Genomic DNA, 14,917 nt, shown 5'->3' with positions numbered 1-14,917 from the left:
GCTATAGCATGTGATCTCCATACAATCTTTTTGCTGTACAAATTTTCTCAATATGAAATTAAAATAAAAATATAGCTTTTTTTCATGCTGAAAAAAAACAGTTCAGCTTCAGCTTTAGGGTAAAATGTTATAGACATAAGACTTTGTTTTTTGTATTTGTAATTCTTAATGGGGGATCCACAGTTCATCCAGCCAACCCCTTTCCCTATGATACTAGTAGCGCAGCTAATTTCCCTTAACTATCACCTTGTTGACCATTGGAAACGAGTGAGAGATGTCAATGGGCATCTCACTCTGCAGGAAGAAGGTACAATAGCTAATCATTGAGGCCAGCCTCATACCTAGGCGCAGGATTTCTAATCTAGGTCTCATGTAGGTCCCAAAACCTTCTTTGGAGGCCCTGTTCCTGGGGCTACGAGTTTTCGTCAAGTTAGACTCACTACTACTTTCTTCAATACTTCTCTGTGGGAGGCCATTAGTCAGGTTCACATCTAGCCATTTCCTCTTTGACATTAAATGTATAAATTTATATGGTTATCAAGGCTTCCAGTTTGAATAGTCATGAATTATTCTCATTCTTAACAAATCATATATCGATAACAATCAATGTTTTCTTATGTGGCGTGCAGTTATAATTTATGTGCATTGCGATTTTGAACAAGGATTCATTGTTGAGGACCGATTTTCTTTGCAGCTTGCCAAGAGTTTTTGCTTGTGGCCCCAGAAATAACATAAAGAGGCTGGAAGCCTATTTGTGTCCGTGCCAGTTGCATCCCTTCCCAAAATCTGTCTGCAGTGGTATAGTGTTTCTCCTAAGTTTGGCTCTTTACTTCTGCAAGTTATTTTAATGTACCCTTCAAAGTTAGAACTCTCCTTCCATCGAATTTATCGTAAACCAATATACATGAACTCCTTGCCTGTTCTAGTCACCGTAATCTTTTAAAATACCACGCTAAGCCTGGACATGCCCAAGAGAATACAAGTACTATACTTACAAGTTGTTTAAAATTTTACGGCATTAGACTACAATAAATAAACTTGGAGGGATTGTCAATGTGAAAAATGCTCATATCAGGTTTGGGTTATACTAGTACAGGGAAGAAATTTGGATATTATTGTTCTTGTATAATGTTTCAATCCTTTTGTCTTTTTGGTTATAGATCCTCGGAGCCCAAACAATTGAGGAAGTCAAATGTATGAATTATAATTGTAATTGGAACCTAAAATCTGTTTTTCAACACTTCATTCTTGTGGAAATGGACCAATTAAGTAAATCTAGAATGCATATCTTAATCCCAGTCATGTAGTTCTCGTATGCTTTGATTACACTTCAATTCATTCATCATATGATTTACAAACAATCATTTCAATATGAAGTTGTCAACCTTGGTGTTAGTATTCAGTGGTTGAAATAGGTTAGCCTTTTATAATGGTTGGATTTGGTCATTAAAGTGGGAAGTCTTGTAGTTTTGGTATGATAACAAACAAATGCGTGAAAATGAAGATGTAAATTTTAATGTTAGTGTCAATAATTTAAATAGGTTAGCTTTTCACATTTAAGAGTGGTATGATCATGAAAGTGGAACCTAGTATCTGAATAGTAAATCATGAAATGCTTGGAAAAGAAAAGTGTTAATGTACATTACTATCTTAAGGTTTATGGCCTACAAGTAATGAAGGCCATACCTTAGACAACTTTTCCTCTAGATTTACTTGTTAGAGCGGGGTTGAGCCTATATTGAGGAGAGTTGTAGAGCATTTTGCATCTAATATAAAACATAACTTGCATGATACAAAATTGTCTAATATATGATGGACCTATGATGACATGATAACAATGGCCAATACCATGTTATGTCATGTCCTTAATCTATTCTTATAGAATCAAGGTGTTCAAATTTACAATGGGGGTTTGAACCTCTATTTAGGGCCATCTACCCTTCTAGCTTTATAACAAGAAGGAAGCATTTCACTTTCTAATAATTGAAGCTATACTGTCAATGACCTAAACAACAACAATTAGGCAATGTTACACATAGATGCACTCCCCAAAGTGGCGCATGCCCCACATTTCTCACATTGTTGGGATGGGTATGTTTCCACATCCCCCCTTTGGGAATGCTTGGTGAAAATTTGGGGGGTATTTCCCTTTTATGAGAAACTCTTGGGAAATGCATCTTTGAAAACGGGATCCCTAGATATCTCCCTACAATTTTTGCCCACGGTTTTAGAAAATATTTATTTTTTAAGATAACATTAAAAACCTTAAAGTAAATGTGACCCTTGTATGCATTGTATTGCCTCATAATCTTGCATTTCATGCTAGCAGGTCTTGCAATTATCTGTTATCATTAGCTAATAAACTACAATGTGTTTCTTCCTCAATATATGTACCTTCTTCTCGTAGTGGATTTGCGTTAAAAGTCATTTCCTTTTAATCAAGAAATTGGGCCAGAGCTTTTGACAAAGAAGTCAAAACAAACAACCAATGTTGCTTTGCAATATAGAACATGGTATTTTGCCAAAGGAGTTGTCTTTATTGCGATTTTTTGGACTTTCTGGTATTGGAATCCGGCGGAAAATTTTGAGTTGAATCTTGATTTGTGTTATTTAAATTGGTTTTTTGAATGTATGTATGGATTTAGCACCCTCAAAAACCCCTAGGGCTCTCTGATTGTGCAGGGGTTACCCATCAAACTTGTGATTTAAATAAATTCCTACTGGATTTTAGAGAAATTAGACCAGAAACACCCATCGGAAAAGCTTTCAAAAAGTCTCACTAAAGACAACTCGTTTTTGCCACTTCTCTGAATTCCAACCTCCAAAAAGTTACAAAAATAAAACACATATTATTAAAAAAAGAAAATTAAAATAAAAAATTTAATATATCAATATCACTCGCATGATTATTAAACAAAACTACAACTTTTTCCAATTTAACATTCATATTAGCATACTCTACTCTTTTTTGGGAATTGCCAGTAATAATAATGTTTACATATATTTAGACGCATTTATTTAAATACATGTTTCTGAATTCAGAGTTTTGTGATCCATATTACATTAAAATGAGTCTTTTTAGTAAAAATTACATAAAAGAAAATTTTACCCTTACATTTCGAATCAGCCATATAAATTTCTCCCAATACAGTGTAAATCTAAATCATACTAAATCATACTATGACTTGCGAAGTGTTTTCTGTAAATGCTTTCCATTGATCATTTCTTTTTTTCTTTTTCTTTTTTTTCAGGAAGAAAAAGCGCTATGTATTTATATAAGATATATAAAAAGTCCCATATACATGATGAAGAACAAAAACATATGACCCAGTAAAGAGTTCTGGATCAGCAAAATGAAACCATAAGCATAAAACTGGGGAGGTAGGGCTGAAAAACCGGAACTCCCAGCAACTGAAAGAGACTGAAGAGACTGATACAGGAAAACAGAAAAGGATCCGCTTAAGCAGATCGACCACATGAGGAGATATACCGCTTCAAAAAAGACGATGCGGACAACCAATGCAAATCGGTCACAAAAAAAATGAGACTATAAGGAGAGATTCCGGAGAAAAACCCCGTCATAAGATTAATAGGCCTGTGGATGAATAATGTTGGGGCATCAAAACACTGAAAAGATTTGAAGACCTGCAAGGACGAAATTAAAAGTCAGTAGGATAAAAATCCTGAATGAAGAAGATATCGCTTTCCACGGAGACCTGAAGATGCCAATGACCAGGAGCCTCGAGAAGACCCTTCTTCGACAAAGCATCAACCTGCACATTTTTATCCCTGTAGATGTGTTGGATTGAGCCCTCCTTCAGAATCTTCCAGTATAACTTTATCCTATTTAGCCAACCAAAAAGATGAGGACTGGAGATGGAATTTTTTCCCTTGACATATTCCACCATGATCTTTGAATCACCGTAGATAGAAACCCCCTGAAGATTAAGAAAGAGACAGAAGTATAAAAGGCCAGCGAGGGCCATTGCCTCAGCCGAATTGTTGGTGCCTCTTCCTCCGTTCCAAAAGATAGAAAAATTTGTGTCTTTATCTACTATAATAAAAAACCACAGCCACATGCTCCATTTTGCTCAGCGCCATCAAAAAACGCCCTCGGCACAGATGAGATATCCAGATGAGGATCGATGATAAACTGTTTCTTCTGCTTGAGGGGAGGGACAGGGATAGCTTCATAAATAGAAGAGATATGAAGGAGAATTTCCTGGAGGGAAGGGTTTTTACCTTTGAAAATGAGACTATTGCGCCACTTCCAAATGCACCATACAGAGATGATGAATACTGACCTGCAAGACTCTGATTGCTCGCTGTACCACATAAAAGCTTCTTTTATAGTAGCATGAAACAGGAACTGAATGCCGAAGAAGATCTCGAGAGATGACCAAAGCTTTTGAGTGCCCAGACAACTTATGAATAAATGGTGATTATCCTCCGCTGCAGACCTGCAGATGGGACAGAAGCTCGGCCCCTGCCACCCTCTCTTTCTTAAATTCTCCCATGAAAGGTTTTTATTATGAAATAACAACCACGAGAATAAAACCATTTTGGACGGGCATCGCACTTTCCAGAAAACAGTTGGGAAAATAAAAGACTGGGAGGACTGTTTTTGCTTGATCAGGCTCTGATACACATCTTTTACCTGGATGGAATGAGACCCTTTTGCATTTTTCCAAATTAATGCATCATGCTCCGATGAGCGAAAAATGCCACTGTTCCTGAGCTTTATCCTGAGATGGGCCCATTGAGCAGCCAAGGCATCCGGCATTTGCAAACTATCTGCATCACGCCACATAGGAATTGGACCCAGCCACTCAGAAATTAAACCATCCCAGAAAAAGATACCTCTTCTATGAAGGAAAGCGAGGAAGGATTCTGGGACAGCGATCTCCTCCGTGCCACTTAGGAATGCATCTTTTCCGATAAGGATCCTTTTCCCGAATTGAAAATGCCAAATCAGATTCTTCAGAATTTTTTTTTCCATTTTACGTAGACTTAACCAAATTGGCGATCCATAGGATGGGCCAATCCTTTCTTTTCTGTACCAAAAGGAAATATCCTTTCTGCCTAGATACTTCAATTGGATAGCTCTGCTCCAGGGCCCGGCTTCGAAAACACCCCTCCATAATGATTTGCATAATAGAGCCATACAAAAGGATCGTAAATCCAGAAGACCCCATCCTCCCATCTCCTTCGGTAGAGAAATATGGGATAATTTCGTGAGATGAAATTTGCTCTTTCCTGCCTGACCCCCCAGATGAAATTAGCAGTGAGCTTATTCATTGTTTTGATTATGCTTGAGGGGAGGAAGAACAAATGAGCCCAGTAGACAGCCAATTGATTTAATACAGACTGTGCCAAAATAACTCTACCTGCTAAAGAGAGGCTTCTGTACTCCCATCCAGATATTTTCTTGTAGTATCGCTCTGGGATCCATTGCCAATCCGCCGATGAGTAAGCATTTGCTTTCAATATAAACCCTAGATATTTGATTCCCCCACTGATGGAACGAGTCTCAATGCCAAAGAGAGAGCATAACTAGTCTATATCTTCTTGTTGGATATTATTATGATAGATAATAGATTTCGAGCAATTTATCAACATCCCCGTTGCCCTCTGAATTTTTTTTAAAATTTCATAGAATGAAAGCCAAGTAATTCTGCAAAAAATCCCAAACAGAATGATGTCGTCCACGAACAAATTATGAGAGATCGCAACATTTCTGCATATGTGCAATGGCCGGCATCTATCTTCCTGTACAACCTTGTTAATATGTAAACTGAGGGAGTCCATAGCTAATATGAAAAGCAGCGGGGATAAAGGACATCCCTGGCGAAGGCCTCTGGATGCAGGGAAGAAGGACGATGGAAGCCCATTTATAATAACCGCATAATTCACCTTATCCACGCATGCCATGATCCAGTTTATCATGTTGATCCTCAAACCGATCTTCGCCAGCAAACATCTGATGAAGCCCCAATCCAAACAATCATATGCTTTATAAAGATCGATCTTGAAAATCACTGCATCCTTCTTTTTTGAATGAATAGCAGAAAGGCCTTCTTGAGTTGATGCCACCGCGTCTAAGATGTTTCTCCCTTGAAGGAATGCATGCTAGGCTGATGATAAAGATGACAATAGGACTCCTTTGATTCTTTCAGCAATTATTTTAGATATGATTTTATAGGAGATATTACATAATGAAATCGAACGGAATTCCATAAACGATTCTCCATTCCCTTTTTTTGGTATGAGAGCAATATTCGTGGAGGATATATTTTTGTTGATGCTGCTCGACATCCTTGTTGCTTCAACCATCTTTAACAGGTCTGTTTTGATTAGATCAAAAAAATGGATGTAAAACTCTATTGACCAGCCATCCGGGCCGGGGCATTTGTCCCTTTTAAAAAGTTTCATTGTTCTTAGCAGCTCCTCCTCGGAAACTGGGCAAAAAATCTTATCATTTAAGGCCTCATCAAACATCTGAGGGAACACTTCAATGCCCCATAAAATATCCTGGAAACCGCTGTTTTCTAATCTCTTATACTGCTTCTCAAAAAAACTTACTGCCTCCTTTGTAATTTCCTGTTGGGAGTATATAAAACCACCTTTTCCATCTCTTATTTTCCAAATGGAATTCTTCTCCCTTCTAGCATTTGCAATGTTATGAAAAAAATTTCGTATTCCTATCACCTTCCCTAAGCCACAGCGCCCTGCTCTTCAGCCTCTAGAATATTTCCTCCTATTTCAACAACTCTGTTTTCCTCCTCTGTAAATCCTTTATATGAACCCTCATCTGGAAAGATAGCTGATGAGCAGCCATAGCTTCTGCTGCTTGATCCAATTCCAATTGAATTTTCCGGAGCTCGATTTTGTTTGATTGTCTTTTGTTGGACTGCCACTTTTTAACCACGCTGCGTATATGATTCATTTTGTCGCTGAAAGTCATTAAATACGAGCATGGATTAGACAATAGCATCTCACTCCAAGCATTTTTAATGTGCTCATCAAACTTCGGGTCCTCCAAATGAGCCCTGTTAAATTTGAAGGAGTATCCCTTCCTGAAACCATTTGCCCTCCATCCAAGCATAATCGGACGATGGACTGAGATAAATCATTTCTATGTTTAAGATTTTTCTATTATGTCTTCTAAAGTCATATATGCTTCTTTATACTCCTAGTTATTCGAATAGTCTAAAGCTATAATTACAATATCATCACGACTATGTATAAAATTGTTGATAGTATTTGTCTGTAGTTCAATTGGTTTCTAGAAAACTTTCTCACTTATATACGAACATAGGTAGTTAATAATATTTATGCTAATGACACTAGTATTTTGGGGCTTGTTTCTATTATAGATTTAGATGAACATAGGTAGTTAATAATATTTATACTAATGACACTAGTATTTTGGGGTTTGTTTCTATTATAGATTTAGATTTATATGGTGAGTGTTTTTAATTTTTCTCCTTTTACCAAGTAAACTAGGGGATGTTTTGTGTAAATTTTCTTTCATTGCACTTTGGTTTATAATTTTTCTATTCATGCCACATTAGTATATTTTTATAATCAGTGTATTTTTATAATCTCAATGATATATCATGTTCAAGATAAATAATATTGGTGATATATCAAGTTAAAGGAAACATTTTATAGGTGAAATGGGTAGAAAAAAAGAAAGAATTAAGTTGGAAAAAATAAGAGGAAGAAAGTTGCTTATTGTGTGAAAAGAAAGTTTGATACATTGTATAGGTATTAGATTGTAAAAATATTACTAGAAATGGAACTTTCTTGCCACACAATAAGATGAGAAAATATTTTTTAGTCGTGTAAATGAAACTTCCTTAGTTGTAATACATTGTATTCTAAAAATTTATAGTGTGACATGATGTATTGGAGAAAAACTTATAGAATATCATAAACCATAACAATAAAAATTTTCTTGAGTAACATGTTGGTGGCGTGGGGCTTTAGATTTAAGTTTTGAAATACTTTTCCAACAAATACCTCATCAATATGGGTATATTCCATTTTTAGTAAATTAAGTTCTCACATTTATGAGAATTACGTAAACAAAATATAATAAGTCTTACAAAGATTCGTATAAGTATTTTAAATCTCGAACATTTATATTCATCATTCAAATGAAAGTATATATAAATGGGTAAATGCATAAAAGATGGGTTATATTTTTGGGTTAAATGTGGTGATGAAATTTCAAAATTGTACTCTTTTATCGAATTGAAGTTCTCAAAATTCATACAAGCATTGTGAATTTTGATTCTGAGTAAAGACAATGTGTGGAGAATTATGGTGTTTTCTTAATGATATTTTTTGCATACAATTTTTGTGTCATATAATATGTGGAATTTCCATTAAACAAAATGCTTTTCTTTGCAAATTTTTGCACATCTTAACAGTATGTGTGTGCTCACGTAGCATAACTTAGTTTAAAATGTAAGCATATATAAATGGGTGAATGCATGAAGATGGGTTACACTTTTGGGCCAAATGTGGTGATGAAATTTCAAAATTTTACTCTTTTATCGAATTGAAACCCTCAAAATTCATATAAGCATTGTGAATTTCAATTCTGAGTAAAAACAATGTGTGGAGAATTATGTTTTGTCCTAATGATATTTTTTGCAAACAATTTTTATGTCATATAATCAAGTCAAATTTCCATTAAATGAAATATTTTTCCTTGCAAATTTTTGCACATCTTAACAAGTATGTGTGTGTTCACATAACTTATATATATATATATATATATATATATATATATATATATATATAATCTACTACACATAGAACTAAGTTATGTATATTAATTTTTTTTAATGCAAAATTATAATTTTTATTAATTTTTTTAAGTTGTTGAATTAATATTTGAATTGCATTTTAGGTAACATTTTTTTCTACTATTTAAATAAATTAAAAAACCAAGAGTACCTTTTTGAAGAGGACTTGTAAATGAAGATAGTGGTATTTTTGGAATTTTTTTTCGTTTTGTATATTTTATGTTATTGATTTTTCATTCGACCTCTTTGAAACTATCCAAAAAATTTCAAGCATAATGTTTAAAAGAAATTAGATGAAAAATATCATATGAATTCGAAAATGTCAAAATCATATGCCATTGGATAGATGATTCATTCACGAATCAAACATGATCAACTATGCCACCTAAGGAGAAATACAACGTCAACTCTATTAGGCTACAAAATGGTATTGTAGATAAATCTACAGAAAGGGATCTTTTAGGCCCTCAACAGCTCAAGCTAGTACTCAAGAAGCTCGGTCGAGTACTCAAGAAGCTCCATCAAGCACTTAAATTCAAATTTTAAATAACTTGATTGACGTTTTAGGAAAACCTTATCGAAATCAATTTATTAGCTTTTAAATCTGAATTATTTTCACCAATAAAATAGTAAAAAAATGCCTAACATTTTATATTAATAATTAAATATTTTTAATCAAAACATAAACCAAATAATATTAAATATTTTATATAAATTTTAAAATTAAATATATTTAATTCAATAACATAAAATTTAAATTATCTATTAAAAAAAATTAAATAAAATAATAATTTACCAATCCACCAAATATTTACTTTTATTAAATAATAATTATTATAATTATTCATCACCTTTATGAAATTTCAGTTCACAAAAGAACAATCTATATTTTTGCTACATACTCATTAGCCCTTTCATCCAATTCGCTAGTTATCTTCAACTATATAAATCGTTAATGAAACGACTAACCCTCTACTCTCAGCTACCGAATGTTCTTATTAAGACTCACAACCCACAAGACAAGACATACTACAAGAGAGTGCTTCGTCTATTTGGTAATGGGGGACAATTAAACTAAAACACCAATCAAGATTTAAGAAGAGACAATGGAGCAAAGTAGGTGATAATTCTCTAATACAACAACCTAGTGGAATGCATGGACGTTTGTCTTACAACTAGCTAAGACAATTCTCTTCTTTGAGAATTAAAGTTGCAAAAGCAGAAGTGTAGCTGGAATGTCATAGTCTAACCAGTTTTTAGATTTGTTTAGAAAATTGTGGAAATTTCAGTAAGATTTTGATAATATCAGGAAAGAATTTTTGTAAATCTAGGTTACAGTTGTCAAATTTTAAGATTTTGGGTGTCCCAGGGTTTTTGATGGTACTAAATCCATTTTCACCATCAAAAACATGATTCAAACACTTCTACTACAAGGTTTTTTTATTTTTTTTGCCAAATTCCAACCAAATATCTGCATCAGTGAATGATGCCCAGATGTAATAACTACCTCACGGTTTGCTTCATTGACATCATATATTCAAAAAAAATTGAGAAATTAAACTAGTTCAACAAACATTAGAAAACACGTCATAGTTTTATTAGCTATCCGCTCCATCACGAACGCTGACAAGATTGGGCCAGCATTGATGTTATAACATGATATTGTTGAAACTGTAAGAGGGGGAGTCCATTAAGGTATTAGAAACCATTAAGGGGATCCTCTATTTACCTGAGCATCATGTTGTCCAAGGCAGTTTGAACAAACCAATCTATAGTGGACACACCCCCCGCATTAGGGGAATTTTGAGGTCTAAAATGGGCCTCCTAAGAAAAATGTACAACCAAAATAAACCTTATAAGAACTAATAGGATTCAAGATAATGATGTCAACCATGGGGGATGATTCACCATTTTTGGAGTAAAAAAGTAACAAGTTTAAAAAATAATAAAATAATAAAACTATTTTTTCAACTCAAATTTTCAACTTATTTCACTAAGTTTTTACTCAAGTTTCAAGCAGGAGTACTCGTTGGATGCAAAATTTGATTCCTCATCCAAGGAGTACCCATGTTACATACTTTCGATGGACCCTACAACATGAAAAATAAGAAATACATGAAAAAATGTTATTGTAATCACATTTTTCATGTATTTCTCATTTTTCATGTAGTAAGGTTCATCTAATGTTTGCAACATGGTTACTCATTGAATGAAGAATCAAATTTTGCAGCCAACAAGTGTTGTTGCTCGAAATTTGAGTAAACCCATAGGGAGATAAGTTGAAAATACGAGTTGAATTTTTTTATTTTTTTATTTTTTCCCCTCTAAAATTTGATGATGTAATCTAATATTATTTTATTATTTCCACTATTATTTTATACTTTCCTTAGGAGGCCCATTTTAGACCTCAAAATTCTCCTAATGTTTGTTAAACTTCGAATGAGTTATTGATTTGTTGCGTCCATGTGATTTACACAAACAACACATTAATAATATGCATTACAAGGTTGTAAATTGTAACATGTCTTCAAAATGCTAAGGATTCGCCATCCAACTCATTGGAGATCACCTGTAAATCCCATTTCATGTGAAGAGTTGCCTTTCCTTCACCAATCATTCACCGCTTCATTTCATAAAACAACATTAAAGACTTTGCAATACGTCAATTTATCCATGGAGAATTTATCTTTTCCTCTCTATACTCCTTTACTTCTCCTAGTTTGATGATCAACATATGCATGATCACATTTTATTAACTCCACCACCAGATCATAAAGCTCTTGAAAATAGCTATTATTTTAGGTTATCTTAAAAGTTCCCCAACCCATCCAATGTATATTTCTTGAACACGTTCTATATATTCGTTTTCTCAGATATGGAAATTTTTTTGTGATTTCTGTAATTGAAGGTTGTTATTTGCTTAATCCAAGGATGTCAAAAACATTCTTATACGACAAGATTTTACTTTAATCTTGATCTATCACCTGGAAACCAATGTTATGTGTGTCATGCAAATTATGGGTGCCGACTATCGTTTTGTTTTTGTGCTCCATGGATCAAGTTTGTCGAGCTTTGAATATTTTCGCTTTTTGGTCACAGGCCTTCCTCTTTTCCTTGGCTTTTTGTCCTACTTATTCCTAGCTTTATGCCCATCTTCTGAGGCAAAATAGAGTTGTAATTTGCAATGAGAGACTACGAAGTAATGCAATTCGATTTTTTGGAAGTCAAATCTATGAAATATTATAATTGAGAAGATTTCTTGGAAACATGATCCAACTTTTCCTTTATTTCAGTTACCCCATTATCAAGCATTTCTTTCGCTACATGATGAAAGCATGGATTCAGAACTTTTTATGCACATAACTAGCGATTAACAAAACATCACAAGTTGTGATCAATAGAGCCACTAAATGTGAAGGAACTTCTTCCTTGGCCATAGCCATGGTTCTAATGATGCTAGCATGTGCAATATCACTAGCAAATGATATGAGACAGAGTGAAACAAAATATATGTGCACATCTCTTGCTTATGCCTTAGCTAAAACTCTGTCAATGGAGAGACTCAGAATGTAATCATCAAAATCGACTAAGCTAGAAACTCAAGACAATCTGGCTTTTGGTTGCCTGTCCTCCAAATGACCTATAGGGAGAGAAAAATTCTGGCTGGGTCATTTTGAGCTACAACAATTGATATGAGAAATTGTGTGTTTATGCCCTCTTATTTGATAGAAATGGATTGTGAATATAGTTTCTCACTTTCTTCAAATGATTAGGAATGTTTGATAGATAGACTACAAGTCCTCTTGTATAGTTATGAGTACTTGTGTATTAGTGATTAGTTAATTGAAATTCACAACTCTATGAACAACACATTTAACTAGAATGTAAATAATCAATTCATTAAAAGTTTCATCGAATCGATGAAATGATCCATCCTTAAAATAATGTGTTTATAAAAGGGAAGTGACATCACCTCAGTCAAGGGTAATTATGTGTTAAGGTTTGATTAAAGACTTTATTTTCTAAGATGAGTTTAAGTGTAAGTATACTTGGAAAAATAATGTAATTTAAAATAGATTTCACATAAAAATAATAAGAATGTTTTTTCATGAAAAATTTAGAAATGCATAATCCTTATTTCTAAATTTTCAAAATAATTTAAATTATTACCAAATTATGGTTTTCTATTAAAACAACTAAATATTCAAATATTACAATTGAAAAACTTAAATATTAATAATTAAAAGATACTGTTGAACTTTTTGAAGGTTTGGTAACTTCATGGCTTTTACTCCAAATGGTTATTAATATTTGATTAATAAACAATTTCAAGATATTTTTCTTTTAACATGTAATAAAATTTATTATAAAATATAAATAAATTCTTTCGTCGATGTTTTCTCATGTAAAATCACTCATAAAACAATAAACAATTTTAGTTAAATCATTGTCTTGATAACTTAAACAATAAATAACAGGATTCAACATTATACCTACATTAAGTATTTGCATTTGTTTTAACATACTATTATAGTAGGATCACCACTCTCCTTTACAAAAAGGAATCTCAAGTCACACATAACAGGAAAATGCTAGTTAACCGAATACTATTAAATTAGCACACAAAAATGTGAGTGAAATATATATATTTTTTAGATTTTTACTAAAAATTCATAGAATTAACCCAATACTATTAAATTAGTACACAAACATGTTAATAAAATATATATTTTTAGGTTTTTACTAAAAATACATAGAATTTTCTCTATTTGGATTATCTCAAAGAGGAGAGATCACTTACTGGTTGACAACTGTGATCAATTTAAGAGTACTAATCTTTTACTAATAAATATTTTAAAAAGTGCTACTTCTTCTACTCATTTATAATATTGTTTTGTTTTTTTTAAGGGGATAGAAAAATTACTTTATTTAATAAATAATTTGTTGTATAATATATAATTACTATATCTAATTTAAAGAAGAAAATTAATATTCTTTTTTTTTTGTTTTTTGCTTAAGCAAGAGTCGTGCCTTCTATTTCATTAAATCAAGCATAATTTACAAAATTTACACCAAACCACCAAACTGTGTGGTCTAAGGCTTGGTAGGAGCGAACTCGACAAAAACTAAGCAAAAGAGTACATACAAATCCTAGAACCCTCCCCGCAAAAGCCGCGCCATCAAAAACCTTACATGCCTTTAAATTTCAACCGTTCAAACTTCTCAAGAAATCTGACGCCTGAGATCCTTTTTGCTTTATGAAGAAGCAGGATGGAAAACCCCCGGACCCCACCAAACCGCACGTTCAATCCCGATCGTTGATCGGCCAAATCCCATCGGACGACGGATCTGCATATCGCGTGGCCGAAGTGAACGAACAAAAGCGTGTGATGAGGGTGGTTTTTAGGTCCAACCCTCATCCACGTGTCAAGATATGAATGGAATCGCTGCCCCAAAAAATTATACCGCCTCCAACTTGAAAGCGGTGCGATCACACCAAAACCACTTTGGAAGCGGTTTTGTCTCCCGCCACTGAAAATTGAGAAATGGTGCAGCCACGACAGGAGCCGTCGTTTGTTACTTTCCACCTCTCTTCTGACCGAGATAACCTTGCGCCCGACACCGGAGATATTCAGGGAAGTGATTCCCATAGTTGCAGAGGCCGACCCTGACCTGTCTTCCACCGTAGGCTTGTCAGACCATGGAAGTGAATCTTGTCATAATCTGCTCATTTCGAATTAGCTTCCTTAGTTTTGTTCTTATACACTTCTTTGTCCTCTTCCTCCTGGTTTTGGCAAAGTTATTTTAGGTTGCTTGGCGACATTGCGAGCCAATCCATCGAAAATCTGTTGTTCTCACAGCTGACACCTTGGTTGGCAAGAATATCAGCCAACTTGTTGGCCTTTCGATGTACATGGATAAATCTTAGTGTGCGCGGTCCCTAAAGACGTCCCTGAATTTTATGGAGAACTGGTAATAACCTCCAATATTTTGTGACTTTCTCTGGCCCTGTTCCATGACTAATTCTTTTGGCCACGTTGATGACTAACTTTGAATCAGCTTCTATTATTACATTTTGGCAATTGTTCTACTTCAGA

This window comes from Pinus tabuliformis, chromosome 1_1 (assembly GCF_031772625.1).
Source record: "Pinus tabuliformis cultivar Carrire ecotype Pingquan chromosome 1_1, CPIR1, whole genome shotgun sequence".
NCBI classification, from domain to species: domain Eukaryota; kingdom Viridiplantae; phylum Streptophyta; class Pinopsida; order Pinales; family Pinaceae; genus Pinus; species Pinus tabuliformis.
Note: the sequence above shows the minus strand (reverse complement) of the source record.